The sequence below is a fragment of the Euprymna scolopes genome, chromosome 6 (assembly GCF_053919585.1).
Source record: "Euprymna scolopes isolate OS-2025 chromosome 6, ASM5391958v1, whole genome shotgun sequence".
Taxonomy (NCBI): domain Eukaryota; kingdom Metazoa; phylum Mollusca; class Cephalopoda; order Sepiida; family Sepiolidae; genus Euprymna; species Euprymna scolopes.
In genome coordinates this window covers 65,968,907-65,988,906 of record NC_136487.1, presented here as the reverse complement: position 1 = coordinate 65,988,906, position 20,000 = coordinate 65,968,907, and the positions used below count along the sequence as shown (strand labels likewise).

The 20,000-nt window shown below is 32.9% G+C and overlaps 1 protein-coding gene and 2 pseudogenes across 10 annotated transcripts in view; all 3 read right to left on the bottom strand.

The window, feature by feature from the left end:
• LOC145277675 (bestrophin-4-like) overlaps positions 1 to 20,000 on the bottom strand; it is a 315,957-nt gene that overhangs the window by 2,955 nt on the left and 293,002 nt on the right. For 2 of the 10 annotated variants that reach the window (XR_013868194.1, XR_013868195.1), the window contains exon 15: positions 5,278 to 5,408. The exons of the other annotated variants lie outside the window; for them this stretch is intronic. The gene's annotated coding sequence lies outside the window, so the exon portion shown is untranslated. The remainder of the gene's footprint in view (positions 1 to 5,277; positions 5,409 to 20,000) is intronic. 10 annotated transcript variants of the gene reach the window in all.
• LOC145278446 (U2 spliceosomal RNA) lies at positions 640 to 777 on the bottom strand (annotated as a pseudogene).
• Positions 1,066 to 1,220, bottom strand: LOC145278571 (U2 spliceosomal RNA; annotated as a pseudogene).

The window sequence follows — 20,000 nt, the reverse complement described above, 5'->3', positions numbered from 1 at the left end:
AATGATATATGAATCGGAAAAATTGTGACTATTTTCCGATGTCAAAAACGAAATCTTTTTCGTCTGTTTGTTATATATATATATATATATATATATATATATATATATATATATATATATATATATATATATATATATTTGTAACTTAATTCTCCATTTCTGGTACTAATGATAAAATGATGAATATTTATTGATTATCAGCAAATCTGAAATCTATAGATCGCCGAACGAATGCATTTTTATGTTCGTGAGAATATATGTACATATATTACATGGGTTTTTTATGGCAATCTAAGAATAAAAAACTGAAAACAACAACAGCTCTATAGATGATGTATTGCTATAGGTTTCTTTAAACCAGGCCGATAGTCATTAGTCGCATGCTCTCGTGTAATGAATGAATGCGTAAACGTAGGATTGACATGAAATTCTTAAAGATAAACTAAAATGACCGAAAAATGGGCTGAAATAACTTAAATAAATAAAAAGTAAATGACTTAGAATGACTTTAATGAACTTAAGGATGAATTGAATGACCTTAAGAATGACTTGAGGGCTTTAAAAATAACTGAAATCCTTCAAAAGCAACTTGAATGATCTGGAGAATGACTTGAATGGCTTTGAGACTGACTGGTTGTAAAGTGGTGATCATTTTACATTAAATTAATACAGAAAAGTGATCCCCCACTTTATATCACAAAGTTGCAAACATAAGTACAGCATGTAGTAAGAACAGATACTACACTTTGATCTTGGCCAAAAGGCCAAGAAAAGGGTATTTATTTGCTCCCACACCGAGCAAATTAGGCACAAGACCGATTTTTAATGTGAGGAGTGAAGGGGGAATGGGGACCAATTCTCCGGGGAGTAGGGGGGTGGATAGTGACAATTGGTATGAAGGGTTTCCCCTACATTGACCAATAACTTATATGTGGGATTGTCCCCACATATGGTCTTTGTTTGCAGTATCTGCCGGAACAGATGGTATTTATTTGCTCCCCCACCGAGCAAATTAGGCACAAGGCCGATTTTTAATGTGAGGAGTGAAGGGAGGGGGAAGGGAAAAAGGGGACCAGCTCCCGAGAGGTGGGAAATGGGAGCTGGTTAAAGGTCAGGCATGTGGGGTTGCCCCCACATCTGGTCTTTGCTAGTCATAGCTTGCAGCATCTGCCGGAACAGATACTACACTTTGATCTAGGCCAAAAGGCCAAGAAAAAGGTATTTATTTGCTCCCCCTCCGAGCAAATTAGGCGCAAGGTCGATTTTTAATGTGAGTAGTGAAGGGGAAATGGGGACCAACTCCCCGGAGAGTAGGGGAGCTGGATAGTGACAATTGGTATGAAGGATTGCCCCTACATTGACCAAGGTCTTATATGTGCGGTCGCCCCCACATATGATCTTTGCTTGCAGTATCTACCGGAACAGATACTACACTTTGATCTTCATATATAATTTATTTCGTTAAAATGGAAATTGCAATCAAAATAATTCAATGTAAAATTAAAATAAATTAAAAGTAAAATTCAAATTTAGAAAACAAATTTAGGCACAAGGCCCTTTAAGATCTGGGTGGGGGAGTGTTGCAGGGTCTTTGTTACTAAAGTGAAAATGGAGTCTTTTGGCGACTTTACTCTTGACTGGCAATATTTACCACAATAACTCATTCACTCTGTGGACTCTAAACTAACTAATGAAAACCCCAGCGTTTTTGCAAAAAAAGGATATATCTACAATTTCTGCATGTGTGTGTGTGTGTGTGCAAATTCTTTTTTATTAAATGTGTGTGTGTGTGTGTGTGTGTGTGTGTGTGTGTGTGTGTGTGTGTGTGTGTGTGCAAATTTTTTTTTTATTAAATGTGTGTGTGTGTGTGTGCATGTGAAAAAGTTCAATTCATTGGAAAATAAAAAGTTCTTGAATTTGGAAGAGAAACAGTTTGTGTTGGGGAGTGCGGAATCTAGAAAAAAAATACAAAAAATAAAATTGCCTAGTGCACTGTTAGTAAGGTCCCTTCCTGAGCTAATCTAGAAAGTTAGATTACCTACTGTTTTCCGGGGTACCGAAAACAAGCGGGAAGATCCCTAGTGGGGATTGGGAAGAATTCTTATCGGGTGTAAGGCCAAGAAAAGCTTAAAATCTAAGAACAGCATCTATTAACAACAGACCTTTGATCTTAACCAAAAATGCCAAGCACAAAAGTGTTACGGAAAGACTGACCGACAGACCGACAGACCGACCGAAGGACCGACGGAGTGACTTATAGAGTCGTTTGCACGTGACTAAAAATCGGTAATTGTATCGGAATCGGGTAATATATTTCAGTCATTCTACCACTAATCTATTTACTAAAAATATAATCGAATCGATATAGTTTACAATGCATTATTTTTCTTTGGCGTCATACGGTGACTTATAGATCATTTATGAGAGTTAAATAATAATAATAATAATAATAATAATAATAATAATAATAATAATAATAATAATAATAATAATAATGAAGTCACTCACCGAGGAAAACAATATTGGTTGAACTACCAGAAATCCAATAACTTGATCACCCACCACCCCTCCATAAAAAAACATATACACATATACATTTGCGTCGGATATCAGCCTCTGTTGATGTTATGCAGACGCATGAAGAGTCTTGGGGGAAGAACACCAAATACTCTCGCTGCCAACGAGAAATCAATGATAAACGAGTGTTGCGATAACATAAATTCTTTTGCTAAGGTTATCGAAAGAGGTGGATTACTGGAAACCTGAAGAGAACAATCTTTGGTGATGGCTTGTGTGACTACTCCTAGTGAGTAAATAATAATAATAATAATAAAAATAATAATAATAATAATAATAATAATAATAATAATAATAATATCAATAAGAACGGGTGTCATAATAATTAACAAGAAGGAAAAGTCCTGTCTTGTCGTAGATTTCGCTGTTCCAACATATCACAGGGTGAATATTAAGGGACTGAGAAGTGGAGCAAATACATAGAGCTAGCCAGAAAGCTGATAGGGATATGAAAGATAAAGAAGGCCAAGATAACAATAATATTAGGTTGGTTGGTTGGTTGTTTTTGTTTTACGGTATATCAACCCTTTCCAGGTTATTTAATGTCGAATCCAGTGATTTTGATAAACAATTTTTAATAGAGTATATTTGTTGTTGTTTTTTTAAAGTTGGTTTCTATTTAATCCATAGTTGGGACCCTAACATGTACTACTAGTCCGGGTCAGAGTGAACCTGGGAGCAATGGCAATTAAAGGGTGGCTCCACACTCCCCAAAGCCCGCAAGCTGGGGCCTCACCACTGGATATAGTTTAAGGTCATATCCAGGACCAATAATATTAGTAGTATTAGTAACAATTCCTAAAAACTTTGAAAAAAAATCAATGGAGGTAATTGGAATCAAAAGAATTACTGAGAAAAATCGATAACAATAATGAAAACGGTTGACATATTAAGAAGAAGCTTTGAATGCGAAGACTAATACACGAACTACAGGCGCTGGCGGGACATATAGAAACTGCTACAGAAGAAAAAGACAAATCAAGAAAATTGAAATTGTATAATTGTAAGTCCATCCTCCCCCCCCCCCCAAATGTAACTTCATCAACTGATACCACACCAAATATTCGAAGAAGGCCACGGAGGATGGAAAGACCGAGAAGAGAAAAAAATTAACCTCAACTGAATGAGTGCGAAGAGAACTGTGCTACACAAATGAAATGGGATCAGGAGAGACTTATTGCCACCAAAATTCCAGTGAAAACCAATGGTCGCTACCCACAAAAAGTCAGTGGTAAGCGGTTGTTGTGATAACATTTGCAAATTAATTTGCAAATGTTATCATTTGAAAGGTGGAAAGTACCCGAAATGTAGGGAGACTTGTTGTCACTCAGTCTTGAGGTTGTTCTCAAAAAGAAATCTTTGATGTTGACTTGTGTGAAAACTCCTAGTGAGTGGTGAAGAAGAAGAGAAGAAAAATAATAATAGTAGTAGTAGTAGTAGTAGTAGTAGTAGTAGTAGTACCGGCATCAACTGCCACCAAACCAAACAGTCGTGAAGGGAGATAGAAGATAGAAAGACCGAGGAGAGAAAGCATTAACCAGACCTCTAATGGATGGGTCCGAAGAGAACTGGGACCTTGGGGGGCTTCTTGCCACCCATATTCCAATGCAGGCCAATGGTAGTTGCCAGCAAGAAATCAATAGTAACGCAAATTCATTTGCCAAGGTTATCGAAAAAAGTGGAGAGTAATTTAAATCTGGGGAGACTTGTTGTCAGCTAGACTCCAAGGAAAACCAAACGTGGTTAACGACACGAACAGACAACCTGGGTGTGCCAAGTTCGAATCCGTTTCACAGAAACGTTTTCACTTAGTACTAGATTCACTTAGGGATGTTGGCAACCTTCACGTGGTCACTCCTGTAAATATTCGATGTCTTTCTATAAAGACATCGGGAAAATCAATACCAACAATAACATCATCTGATTCATACTAAATGAATGGGGTAGCATGAAATAACTTTGTTGACCAGCTTATTTCTGCTGCCGATATTCTTGCTGGAGAATTTGATATTACAGAATCGTCTGGATTCGAACTTGGAACGCTCAGGTCCCTAGTTCGTGTTGCTTCCTACTGAACCAGTCAAAATCTAAGAAAGGTATTTTAAACAGAATCAGATCCTGTAATTCAAACAGTTGTTATGAAATCCGAGCGTCTGACATTTTATAAACAGCTTCAAGCCTGGATACCTGAAGACGTGCATAATATTCTTATAGACTAACCGACTATGTAGTAAGCTGTAGCGTTGTTAGATATATGTAGATTAGTGTTTCGTTTGGTTGGATAACAGAAACAAAATGGCTACGTCGTTGACCTCGGATATCGATCCAATTTCATTTGTGTAACACAGTTCTTATTAACTTGCCTCCCCACGAGCGCAGAGTTAGACACAAGATTGCTTTCTTTTAATAATGTGGGGAAAATCTACATATCAAAATGGAGGCTCACCAAGAGCGGGACAAAAATAAAACTTCCCTCGGTCTAACAGCATTTCTCATATACTTATCGAAGACAAAATGATTAATCATGATATCAAAACAGATACTACACTTTGCTTCTGTTTGTTATTGTTGCCTTGCTTGGTGTTAAAACCAACATGTACTAATAGATGATTACTGTAAACGGTCGTTTTGTACTATTGCAAATTGAATACGAGTTACTATTTTTACCCATAGCTGGAGGAGGAAATCTCAGGTACATACCTTTCCCACCGGTATTAGTGCGATTGCTGATCCCATCTACTCTAAACAGCGATGAACAAACAGGGGTCTGATTACTGTTGTCAGGAGGTAGTACTCCTAACAAGCAGGTAAAAGAAACATCAGAAGGCCTCCTGGAAAGAGAGTTGATGAAAAGAATACAATTCTGACCATGAAGCGTCCAAAAAGCCAGAAGATGCATGTGCTGTGTCTAAATCTAGACATGCAGGACTATCATCCATGCGTCCTGGAACAGCAAACAATGTTTCCAAGTGCGTTGCTCTACGGCGGGAGAAACTGCAAATATATATGTGCATATGCATCAGTGCTCTATTTGCATGCATTGTGGTTTTCCATGCCACCGTCGTCCGGAAGCTGTACAAACCGACTTTTCTTTTTTTTTTTAAGACAAATACTAATCGGGAAAGATTCGAGAATTTACACTCTCTCCTATTAAATCCTGATGTCTGGCAGTTTTGTATATAAAGCAAAAAATATCTATTTAAATCCACGAGGTCTAGCAGTTTCCTTCGAAAACCACCTGTTAACATGCTTATATTACACACGTGGATATTATATATATATATATATATATATATATATATATATATATATATATATATATATATACTGGCAGGCCGCCCGGCATTGCCCGGCCATAGCATACACTTAAATACTATATTTTAATTCATGCAAATTTATTATTATTATTATTATTATTATAGAACTATTTCTCTATTGAATATCATATTGTACCTAATATATGGTAGTGGCCCTTGTCGTAAAATACACCTGAATATATTTCAATTAAAACAGAGTACGTATTATAGAACTAATTCTCTATCGATTATTATATTGCACCTAATAAATATTTACAATGTCAAAAGTATAACAATATTTGTGTGTGTGTATATATATATATATATATACACACACACATATAAATAAATAAATATATATATATATATAATATATATATATGACTTGGGTGCCATCAGCTAGAATCGAAAACAAATCCAGCCTTTAAGTCGACTTATGCCAGTCAAGTTTCAATTTTTTTTCGATTTTGATCCTTTAGCAACTATTTTTACCTGTTAAAGAACAAAGCGAATTATTTCCATGGGGTCCAATCCACTATATATCAAGTTTCAAGTCTGCCGATCGAAAATTGACAAAGGAGTTTGGTAGAGACCATTCGCTCAGACAGACAAAGTCACTGTGTGTTCGTGTGCGTGTGTGAAGACAAAAGGAAAAACAAACTTAGCTCAGAAATAAATCACTTGTCTAAGGTTTTATATATATATATATATATATATATATATATATATATATATATATATATATATATAGTGGACACTATGCATTACAATGATCATCTATCGGTACCTTCGGTTTCACAAACACACTGAAAGCTCAATTCGCAGGACTAAAGATACCGAATATGATATGTTCATCAGACGATGGAATGATAGTGTAACTCTGGGCAAATCGTGAGTCATCCTATATCTACATCCACAGATGAATCGGTCATGCTTGGTATCTTTAACACTTTGTATTGAGTTGACAGAAGGTACCAATGGATGACTATGATAATGTATAGTGTTCATTTTATATATACAAGAACCCAAGTTTGCCAAGCTGGGCAAACTTGAGTCCTTGTACCGGAAAAATATCCAGTAAATAAAACGCTTAGTAAAATCGTTATTTTTTTTTTGCACTATTTTTACTTATTTATTTTTTATTTATTTATTCATTTATTTATTTATTTATTTATTTTGCATTTCCATGCACCAAACATGGATATAAATATCACCAAAACATCCACTGGGTAATAAGCTTCATTTCGGTACCTACCTTGCCTGAGTGGATTGCCTATAGGCTTAGACAAACCGTGTCACACACACACACACACACACACACACACAACACATACACACACAAACAGTACGAAAATTTATAATATGATATATATATATATATATATATATATATATATATATATTCATTGATAATAAGGAAACCTTCATTGTGAAGAGTCGAATGTAAAGTGCGATAAATCGAATTTGCTTAAATTGACACATGAAATAATAAAAGGACACGCATATTAAAAATTGACCTCGATTAAAACCTTATTTTAATTAAAAGCAAAAAGAAATTATGCCGGTATCATATAATCTATATATATATAAAACAGTATAGGTATGTCTGTATGTCTGCGTGGAAATATTTAACCGATAAACTGTTAAACTACTAGCCACATAGCACTGAAAGTAACAGGAAATAGTAATCATATACCAAAGCTAGTTTACAACGAATACAATATTTATTTGGATGGATGAATAACTTGTACAGAAATATGTCGGCAAGTTGAAATGCAAAATGTTTTTTTTCAACTTCCCGACATATTTCTATTACTTTTGCGCATGCACACATTCATTCATTTTAATTAATGCAGATTACGCAATTATTATTATTATAGGAACAATTCTCTATTGATTATTATATTGAAGTAGTATAATTCTAAAACCTTTCCTATCTATTTTTTACAAGGTGGTCACCACTTATCAAGGCCCGAAAGCCACTCGGGGATAAGGGTTATTGCATGTACAGTACGTTAGTATTGGAGATTTGATAAAGTGTCTTACTTAAGGGCGCGGTTCATCAGGAATTTGTTTATGTTGGACTTGAAGACATCCCGGTTGTAGTCAGGTGGGAAACCGGCAAACGGAACAGAGTTCCACAGGTGTGCACTTCTAAGATACAAGCTTTGTTCATGGAATCTACGTTTTGTTTTTGGCACAGATAAAGAGTGGGGAAAAATTTTGACAGTGGTTTCAGATAGACGGGTGTTTTTCGTGAAAGATTGGCGAGGGGGGGACCAGAGATTAGAGCTCAGACGAGCACTTTCCATGGAAGTAACGATAAAATAAAGACAGGCTCGCAACGTCTCTCCTGTGGGAGAGAGGTTGCAAGGAAAGAGAAAAGGGCATCCCCCACTACTCTTCAGCTAGGTCAATGGCAATCCCTCTAAGAGAAGGAAAGTGACTTAAAGTTTGTGGTAATTATCAATTATCTTGCCTTGGAATTTCACATGGTTAAAATATATATATATTAAATGAAAATAAAATGCATTTGACAGTGCTTCTATATCTGAAGCACAAATGAAAATCGTATTTCGAAATAAAAGATCTTTGATATACTTAGATATATTATACAGTATTCTCACAAAAAAATTAGGAAAAATTATCTGGTAGTTTAATTAAAAGTAAAAATCAATTTTATTGTATTTTTCATAAGTCACCATAACGTGAATGAATAGAAAATAACAGACTAATTTATCTCCCTTGATTTCTATAACTCGTCAAAATTGTTCTCTAGCAAATGGATTCAGAAAATTGGAGTTTTTATCTGGAATGAAATTTTCATCTGTGCTTTTATAAGAATCCATTTTCATTCTTATTTGTTGTAGAAATCAATATGGTAGTAATTAAAAAGTTGCATAAATTTATTTATTTATTATGCTTTGTTGTCGATGGCTCCAATGGTAGAGAACGAAGACGATGTTTTGGTTTCGATTCTAGTTGATGGCACCCAAGTTTTTTTTTTTTTTGTTTTTTTTTTTTGTTAACTTTTGAAATCAGTATTATATATTAGGTATAATATAATATTCGATAGAGAATTGACTTTGTAATGATAAATACGAAATTTACATGAATTAAAATACATTTAAGTGTAGTTTACGATCGAGCAAGGCAGGGCGACATATCCCCCACCCCCATCCCCATCTTTTTAGTGTAAAATATAATTTGGTTGTGTTGTTAAGTCTTAAAATCAAACACTTTTTGTGGATATAGATTTGTTTTTTTAATGGCGTTTATCGCGTTTTGCATCATTAGTACTAGTAGTAGTAGTAGTAGTAGTAGTAGTAGTAGTGAGACCATACAGGCATATACGTGACGCAGAGTAAATAAAGTGCAATGAGGGAAGTAAGTGTAGTATCTGTTCTTCAGATGCTGCACTTCAATTTCTTGTTCTCTGTCAGTGGAGGAGAAATCCTTCACGACTGAGACAATTTTTATTTTTGTTCTTTTTCTCCACACAAAAAAACGACCCTGGTGTCTAACTCTGTCCCGTGGGGAGACATTGTAAATAGGAACAACTAAAATCTAAAATTGCACACAACTGGTTATGAAATAAATCATATAGCAGCGATAAAAATGTGAAAGTTTAACAAATTTAGAAAAACGCTGATGTGAAGAGCGAAATGCATCAAACAGCGAATAATTTTAACAATCATTAACAAAACATACAATATATATATACATATATATATATATATATATATATATATATATATATATATATATATATATATATATATATATATATATTACATATGTCGATTAAAAAAAAATCACAAAGTGTAATACAACCCAAGCAAAAAGTGAACACTATTCGGAATGTTATAAAATAAATAAGTCGATTAATATAAAACAAAAAAAAGAAACACTCACGAAATATCAAAAGAACGAAACCCAAAGCGCTTTTTTTTTACAGTTCACTTTTTCCTTGGGTTGTATTACACTTCGTGATTTTTTTTAATCGACTTATGTATTATTTTTTAACATTCGATTATGGTTCACTTCTTTCTCATTATTTTAAAATTTTGCTATTCTAATAAAGATATATATATATATATATATATATATATATATATATATATATATATATATATATATATAAATCCAGGCTTCAGATATTCAAAAGTAGGGACTAATGAATACAACGAGGTTGTTAGATAGTGCTCGATAACAAGAGCAAAATATTTCTTTATTATTTATGCGAAGGTAAACAGTTACATTTGGTCGCTACAAACAGCCATCTGTTTCAGTTAATCGTATTTCGTCTTGCGACCCTGAACCATTCGACGCTATCTCTATAGATATAGATATAGCGTCGAATTGATTGAAACAGATGGTTGTTTGTAGCGACCAAATGTAACTGCTTACCTTCGAATATATATATATGTATATATATATATATATATATATATATATATATATATATATATATATTATTTATTCGAAGGTAAGCAGTTACATATATATATATATATATATATATGGGATAAAAACGGGGGGATGTTGGTGTACGAATAATAAATAATTTCAAAATAGAACAAAAGTAGAATTGTGTACATGTATAACCATAAATATGACAACATCATAAACAAGATAATAAGCAGACGATAATAAGAATCATCATATGAAATTTAATATTTAATATCAATGCAACATTGTAAAAAGAACTACAGCAAATATAATTACGAAGGAAAAATAATGACAATAATAAAATGCGAAAAAGCCGGTATCTCTCTCTCTCTCTCTCTCTCTCTCTCTCTCTCTCTCTCTCTCTCTCTCTCTCTCTCTCATCACATACTTTATATATATATATATATATATATATATATATATATATATATATATATATATATATATATATATATAGCGTGTATTAAGGCATCAATTTTTCATTCAGGCAGACTTTGTTAAAAACAACAGAAAGTTTCTATTTAGTAATACCTTTATTTTAGTCATTCAATTTTCGTATTATCTATTTTGTATATACATCGAACGTATGGATATATGGTCCAAGCACTTTTTCCTCTCGTTAAAACCGCGGACACTTCGAGAGAAAAAAATGCTTGGACGGTAAAAAATGGGAAACATGAATGATTAGATAAAAATTAAACTTTGACAACGAAAAATTAGGGCCGTTTGAGAAGTACAGGTTAAGATCCCATTCTCACCACCCGCCCACAAAAATTAAATAAATATTTTTCGTGGGCATTTTACACTGATAGGGGTGGAGCTAGGCATTTTTATCTATTTATTTTTATTTTATTTATTTACTTTTTCTTTTTTTTGCTAACCCATTCTAATTAATTTTACATTTTGTATATTCTTTGCTGTTTTAAGTCCAACTTCTTGTCATATTTAATTGGTATTCAGCTATGCAATATGATTGGTATATATAAACCGAGTACGTTTTAAGTAATTGATTAATATATATATATATATATATATATATATATATATATATATATATATATATATATATATATATTTGATTTAATTAATTAATATATATATATATTAGATTAACTCCTCCCGCCCCCTCCCTCTCCCTCTCCCTCTCTCTCTCTCTCTCTCTCTCTCTATATATATATATATATATATATATATATATATATATATATACATATATATATATATATATAGAGAGAGAGAGAGAGAGATGGGGGAGGGAGGGGGCGGGAGGAGTTAATTTAAATTCTGTAGTAAATCCTTGGTATGAGAGCTCAATGCGAAGCAGAGCATACATAATGTTTATAATTTTAAAAAAATACAACACAACCAGTTCGATGTCATTATAAAGTTATATCATGCTGCAAACGGGCCTTCTTAAACGAGTTCGGCCAGTCAGTCTTGAATCTGGCTAACACAATGCAGAAATTCATCACCGACATTAATATTTATTAGAAAAAAATGAGTGAAAAATTAAAAAAAAAAAAAAAAAGAGGAAAAATTCAAGTTTCAAGAGAGTTGGGAGGGGGGCAACGAACAGGCATGCGCATTGGGGAGGAAAACAAAATAAGGAGAAAAAAGGGGAAAAGAGAACCATGGGAAAAGAGAAAAAAGTACGATAATTAAAAAAAAAAAATGATAAAACAACACTAAACACTAAAAAAATCTGTCCTTCCGGGTATTCATACTATCCATCCTGTCTGAGTGATTTAGAACGTGTAAATCTCTCAAATCCTAATTTTAAGTTACAACCTATGTTTCCACTCTGACCCCAGCTTCTGACCAACTGGCCGTCTATGGTCTGATTTCTTAAGATGTTATTTGTATTTTTCTTGTCTCCTAGCATACACATTCCTCCATAGACATAAATGCACGCATATATCTGTATATTTAGATAACTTCGCTCGCACACACCCGCATGTGTACATCTATATTTCCACACTGACACGTATGTATGTATATACGTATATACGTATGCATCCATGCGTTAAGTTTCAACTAGGACATTCTACTCTTCTTCGCGTTGTAGACATCTCAACCTGCACACGCACGCGCGTGCATATACACATGAATCATTCCAGTAATTATAGGAGCAATTAGACTAATGAAAAAGAATTTTAAAAACTACCTGGCAAATATACCCGGTGAACCAAATGCAAGAAAGATTCAAACCATTGCACTTAAAGGGTCCGTCAGAATCTCCAAGATCTCTCAATTGGAATGTACGATATAGTGGGTTAATGTCTGGCGTCTGGTAGGATGCCCCATCCCCAGCTTGAACAAACTAATAAGAAAAATGGTTGCCTGCCCACCCTTGTAATCATGGAATATGTACATCCGCGGAAAACCATATAGATAAGCAAGTGTATTTATTGTCTTTTCGTCTTCCGGAAAGCATTGGTCATTGTCAACAAAACATGTGTTAAATAAAGGTCAATTAAACTCACTAAGTTACAATGACCATTTATTCATTAAAAAGTTCAATTATTAATAACATTTAAACTTGAATGACAAACTGCATGAATGTTAATTAAATTTATTAATTATATTGACAATTAATTCATGGGGAAAAAAGTTAACACCATTAATTATTGATATTTATACAGTATTAAAAAGTGGAAAGAAAATTCATAATTATTGAAAAAAAAATTACACGCTTAAAAAAATACTAACTTACATTTCAACTTATCGGAATGTTTACATGAAATTTAAAGTTGACTGACACAAACAGGCGTATCTAAAAATGACGTCGGGTAGTTAGAGGGAGGAGGTGAGTGGGCAAACCCTTTTCTTTTTATGACTGTGCATCCGTAGTAACCGAAACGGAACGTTCGTATATTTTTTACCATTTTTTAATTTGATTATTTTTGTATGTTCCTGTTTTTCAATTTAAAATTTTTACTTTATTTTCCAAGATTATATAAACAGTATCGTACATTGATGATTATACGTTCATGCGTGCAATGGAAATATGAAAATCTTACATATAAAGATTACCTTAAACATGTAACCGTAAAAAAAGGTAGAAATATTTTTTGCAATTATAATTTTTTGTGTGAAAATATTAAATAAACAATACTTAATTCAATAATATCGGTAGTTCGAGAAATTTAATTTATTTCATTTCTTTATCTAAAATTGCAACAATTTAATTCTTTTTAAAAGAATAAATATTCTAAGTCTTCTAATAATAAAACTAATTGCAAGATAAATATTTCTTTCAATTGAATATGATGAGGGTCAATTATTTTAAAATATATTTATCTATGATTGTGCCATTTTTTAGTGAATCGGGTGACATAATTTAATTTTAGAACAATTTATTTTAAAATGGTAAAGTCAGAATTGTTTATCTTAGCGACATCAGAATAATCACCAACCTCTACTAAGTAAGCTTAAACAATATAACGTCCATTTAATTAATAAAATTTAATCCTAATCCTTTTAATTAATTAGAGTAGAAAATACTTGGCCTTCGGGACAAGATCAAAGTGTAGTATCTGTTCTTCAGATGCTGCACTTCAATTTCTTGTTCTCTGTCAGTGAAGGAGAAATCCTTCACGACTGAGACAATTTTTATTTTTGTTCCTTTTCTCCACGTTAAAAAACGACTCTGGTGTCTAACTCTGTCCCGTGGGGAGGCATTGTAAATAGGAACAATTGCCTAACTCTCACTTTTCTTATTCTTGTTCTTTAGTCCTCACATTCCAGCAGCAATGTTTCCGACAAAAAGGGAAGAATTGCTATTTTCTGGGTCAGAATCTCCACCTAAGACTTATCGTTGGCGAGTTTTTGACCTTAACGTAGTATTTTTAGTTTCTTATATCAAGTGGCTTCATCGGTTACCTGGAGAGATTTTCTCCACCCTTCCCAAAAAATATCGCATTTTTAATGTATGTAAGATTATTATGTTACGTACGTACCTAAAATGCCTTAGCATATTATTATCTGTAGCAATAAATGAAAATGGAATTAAATATATAGAAGTAGAAAGGACTTGGCCTGCCTTGATAGAGTTCAAAATAGACTTCGTAGCCTCGTAGGAGATGTCCTTTTCTCTTCCTTGCAACCTCTATCTCACAGAAGAGATGTTGCGAGTTTGTCTCTGATGTATCGTTATTTTCATGGAAAGTGTTCGACTGAGCTTCAATCTATGGTCCCCCCCTCGCCAAACTTTCACAAGAAACACTCGTCTAGCTGTAAACACTATCAATAATTCCCCCCACTCTTTATCTGTGCCTAAACCTAAACGTAGATTCCATGAACAAAGCTTCTTTCTTAGAACTGCACGCCTGTGGAATTGTCTTCCGTTTTCCTGCTTTCCGGCTGACTACAATATGGTTGTGTTCAAGTCTAACGTAAATAAGTTCTTGATGAGCCGTTCCATATAAGTTATCAAATTTACCAAATTTTCATTACTAATGATTACTATATTGTCCAATTTCTACTGTACACTCTTTAACCCTTATCCTTGAGTGGCCTCTTGGCCTTGATAATGTGGTGATGCCTATGTAAAAAAAAAAAAAAAAAAGGTACGTGTGCAAAATGAATCGCTGACTGTGTAGGGGACATGACTTTGGACATCGACTTATAATATATTTTTTTTTTAAATTCGGTTACTTTTTGATTATGTTTGAAAGATTACAGCTTAAAGTTAATTTCTCAAAGAAAAAATAGCATGTGAAATAAAACATACATGGAATAATTTTTTCTCAAATCTGTAAACTCGTACATTTCACGTAAGAATTAATCGTGTTTACATTTTTCTGGCAAGAGAAATATAAGTTTTCTGGAATTATTTCCAGGTGAAATATTAAGTTAAAGTCTTAAGATAACGAATTAATACAATAAATGTACTTAACTTTTTCTAAAAAAAGGGTCATAATAATCCAAAAATTTGGCAGTGGTAGCAACAAAGTTTGTTTATCGTGTCAAAAAAAATCATGGCGCCAAAATTCAAAGAATATGGATGCGCATAAATAAATAATTTATTTCAAGTGTTAAAAGGTCAATTAAATTCACAAAGTTACAATGGCAATTTATTCACTTAAGAAGTGCAATTATTAATAGAATTTAAACTTGAAAGACACATTGCATAAATGTTAATTAAAATCATTAATTATACTGACTATTAATTCATTGGGAAAAAAGTTGATATTATTGTTTATTAATACAGAATTCAAAGTGGAAAGAAAACTATAATTATTGAATTATTGAAAACTATAATTATTACACACTTAAAAAAATACAAACGTACGTTTTAATTTATCGGAATATTTACATAAAATTTAAAGTTGACTGACACAACAGGCGTATCTAAAAGTGGCGCCGGGTAGTTAGAGGGAGCAAGTGAATGGGCGAAACATTTTTCTTTTCAGGACTGTGCATCCTTAGTTACCGACACGGAACATTCGTATAATCTTTACCATTTTTTTAATAAAAAAAATGAAATTGAAAAACAGGAACATGCAAAAATAATTACTTTATTTTCCAAGATTATATGAACATTATCTTACAGTGATGATTATACGTTCATGCGTGCAATGAAAGCATTAGAATCTTACATATAAAGATTGCGTTAAAAATGTAGTCGTAAAAAAAGGTAGAAATATTTTTTGCAATTATAATTTTTTTGTGTGAAAATATTGAATAAGCAATACTTTATTCAATGATAATATTGGTAGTTCGAGAAATTACATTTTCTTCAAGTTATATCTATTTCGTTAATACGGACTTTAGGGGCTTTTTTCCTCATGGTCCTGTAAAAATTAAATTTATTTTTTAATTGTTATAATGTATGATGCTTTATTTTCATAAAAAAGCAAACATACATTCATTCAGTTTTTTTTTTACTACTGAAAACAATCACTTTATTAAAGGAACTTTTGTGATTTGAAAAAAATAATACATTTCTACTAAGATTTAAATAAAAAATAATGGTTTCATTATATTCCGTGATCATTATTTAATAAATACTGGAAATTTCATTAAAATTTGTTAATTTTCTGATTTTTGGTGGATTTTTAAGTAAAGGGAGGGGTCAAAATGTTTATACATTTTGAGCATCGGCATTCAATTTGCACGTAGAAGAATCATATTTTACATTATACGAAAACAACGAAAATTTTCTTATGTCTTAACACTTAGGAGGTTGATTTCACAGAGAGATTTCAGACTCTCGCGTTAGGAAATGTTCTTTAGCGTTGGCGCTGTTAAATCAAAGGGAGATAGCTCGGTTGTATCTCCAAGGGAGATAAGTCTTGAAATTTTAAGCTCCTAGTCTCATGGCTTGCGAGGTCTTTCATGTGACCTCATAAAGTAGTTTGGGCATTTTTAATAATTTGTAAACTGTCGAATATTTGAACAATTCTAATCAAATAAGTTGATAAACAAGAACAACTAAGATAGATAGATAGATAGATAGATAGATAGATAGATAGATAGATAGATAGATAGATAGATAGGTCTCTCCGCCACTATTTCAAATATCATATGTAGATAGATAGACAGACAGACATATATAGATAGATAGATAAATAGATAGATAGATAGATAGATAGATAGATAGATAGATATGACAAGGAACAGATAGATAGATAGATAGATAGATAGATAGATAGAACAACAATCATAGATAAGAACAACTAATATATATATATATATATATATATATATATATATATATATATATATATATATATATATATATATATATATATATATATATATATATATATATATATATATATATGGAGAGAGAGAGAGAGAGATCATTATTAAATAACAGAGAAAAAAAGAGATCATTATTAAATAACAAGTTTCGTTGATTTCCACCAAAGAAGCCTAAGTATTTTTGTTGCCAGAAACAACTAGAGAGAGAGAGAGATAGAGAGAGAGAGAGAGAGAGAGAGAGAGAGAGGGAGAGAGAGAGATGACAAGGATAAGATAGATAGATAGATAGATAGATAGATAGATAGATAGATAGATAGATATGACAAGAATATGATATAGATATGACAAGGATAAGATAGATAGATAGATAGATAGATAGATAGATAGATAGATAGATAGATAGATAGAAAGAAAAAGGGGAAAGTGTTAATTCGAGAGATAATAAACGAGTTTTGATTGTACACAATTACGAAAACACTGAGTAATCCCTGGAAGACCAAGCTGTAACGAAATACAAATCGCAGCCATAAAGGGAACAGCAATCAGTATCTATTCTTAAAAGAGCCCTCGGATATAAATTTAAATCATAACAGAATCAAGTGTTAGCTCCAGGGGGGAGCCCCTTGATATCTTAAAACTTACTGAAGTTAAATAAAAAAAAAAAGAGATCATTATTAAATAACAAGTACCGTTGATTTCCACCAAAGAAGCCTAAGTATTTTTGTTGCCAGAAATTGAAGAGTTATTTACCTTGTAACGGAAGAGTTATCTCCCTGGATATCAAAGTTACTTGATTAAATTCTTGAATGTGTCGATTTTTCGAGAATGTTTTCTTTCTTATTTTCGTTTCTTTAACTTTCTTTTTTTTTTTTTTGGAAATAGCTCGAGACAAGGTGCGAAGTAACAAGAAGTAAAGATGATTATTGCAAAGACATTAGATGCCTACGGACCTTAGTCTTGAAAGAACAAAGCTGTAGGTAGGAAGAAAACGGTGAACAGGATGAGAGTTCTACAACCTTGCAGTTCTTGCAAAGAAGCTACTGGGACAAGAAGCTGTATTACAATGAAGTATTAAAATAGCAAATTGATGAGGACTACTGGACTAACAAATAAAACTAGCAGGGAAAAGACAAGACAAATCTAAAAAACATGTAAAAATAGTATTTAAGAGGTTGGAAAGAAAGTTTTTGCGGAATTATTAATTTTGATTTCAAATAATGTATTTTTAAATAGGTTTTCGTTATAATACCTTTACTTTATATGTCATCTTAAAGGGCGTTTTTCGATCTATTTAATCGTTTAAATTACAATCGTTTTTAAACAATTATCTTCTTTTCAGGGCGTTGAATACAAAATGGAAAAAAAGCAAATTCGCACATTTTTCTTATTTTAATACAAGCTAGGTCGAAAAGCTGCTGTAACACCTTGCGATATACACCGAAGCGTTTGGGTCAGGAACACTACTGAACGTGCAGCAGAATGGTGGTTTAAGAAATTTAGTGGCGGCGACAAGATTTTTCAAGATGATGAGCGTAGTGGGCGGCCATCGGATGTGGACAATGATCAATTAAAAGCCTTAGTCGAAGCCAATCTACGGACAATTGTTAGAGAACTTGCTTCTGAATTAGACGTAACATATGCGACAATTTCAAACCATTTGAGAGAGATTTGAAAGACAAAAAACTTGATAAATGGGTGGCTCACGAATTGAACTACAACCAAAAAGAAACGCCGTTATGAAGTATTGTCTTCCTTTCTTTTCTGCAAAAAGAATTACCTGTTTCCTCCCGGGAGAAGTGGGTTTTTTACGACAACCGACGACGTGCAGTTCAGTGGTTAGATGCCGCTGAAACTACACAACAATTCCAAAAACCAAAGTTGCACCAAATAATATCATGCCGACTGTTTCGTTGTTTGTAGCTCATCCATTGCACTTTTTTAATGCAGGTAAAATCATTACGGCGGAGAAGTACTGTCAACAAATGGATGAAATGCATCAGAAACTTCGACAACAATACCCAGCATTGATCAACAGAAAATGCACAATTCTCCTCCACAACAATGCCCAACCACCCGTTGCTAAATCGACCCTGTAGAAGTTGAACAAATTAGGCTACGAAACTTTGCCTCATCCTCCATGCTCTCTAGACCTCTCACCTACTAACTACTACTTTTTCAAGTATGTCGACAACTTCCTGCGTGAGAAATGCTTCAAAAGCTTAAACGATATCAAAAACGCCTTCAGCGACTTCATCGCCACCAGAACGCAAGATGTTTACGTTACTGGCATAAATACACTTGTTTTGCGTTGGCAACGGTGTGTTGATTTTGATGTTGCTTATTCTGATCAATAAGTCTTTGTTTGGGTCGAGATATGTTTATTTGAATTTAAAAATTAAAAATCGCAAGAACTTTCTTGTCAACGTGATAGAAATAAGAATGAGACGAATAACATTGTATTTGCGAGAAAAAGACAAAAAAGACAAAAAGAGAAAAAGACAAAAAGAGAAAAAGACAAAAAGACAAAAAGAGAAAAAGACAAAAAGGCAAAAAGAGAAAAAGACAAAAAGGCAAAAAGAGAGCGGGTTGCAGTGAAGAAGAAAGGGTAGAGCCAATCAAATATGTTTCCGTAATTATCAAATGAGACGGAGATTCATCAGTCTAAAATGGATTTGTAGACATAGAAAATAGCCTCAGACGTGCGAGAGTGTTTGTAGCATTAACCAGAGCCGATTTTACGAGAAGCAGAAAGAGCAATGGAAAAATTTGACGATAAAGAAAAATCAAGAAAATTTTCCCGATTTGGACTATTTTTATGAATACTAGTGCGAACACTTGCAAACATTCTCCTGTCATTTTTATACTTACAGCTAATAATATTTTTACTCGTGTAAATAATAATTTTTTTACACTTGCAAGTAATAATTTTTTTACACTTGCAAGTAATAATTTTTTCACGCTTATAAC